Genomic DNA, 317 nt, shown 5'->3' with positions numbered 1-317 from the left:
CAAGGTTTCCCGTGCCACTGTCGCAACAGCCCGCACACCTCCGACTGACCCTCGAGGTCTCCCTCTAGCCAATATACTCGCATCATAACACTATCTGCTCACAACTCAGTGCTTCCCCCGTCCGTGGTCGCAACCAACGAATCATGCCGGCTCGCTATCAGGCCAACCGCCTTAAGCTACGGCATCCAGGAAGTCACACACACACACTCCCCCCGCTCTCGGGTCGCAACCCTTGAGACATACCGGCTCACTACCGAGCCTCGGCTCACAGCTACGGTATCCAGGGAGCTTCACATATCCCGCTCTTGGGTCGTCAC

Source organism: Camelina sativa, chromosome 2, assembly GCF_000633955.1.
Source record: "Camelina sativa cultivar DH55 chromosome 2, Cs, whole genome shotgun sequence".
Lineage (NCBI taxonomy): Eukaryota > Viridiplantae > Streptophyta > Magnoliopsida > Brassicales > Brassicaceae > Camelina > Camelina sativa.
The sequence above is the reverse complement of the archived record's forward strand: the minus strand, read 5'-3'. Positions refer to the sequence as shown.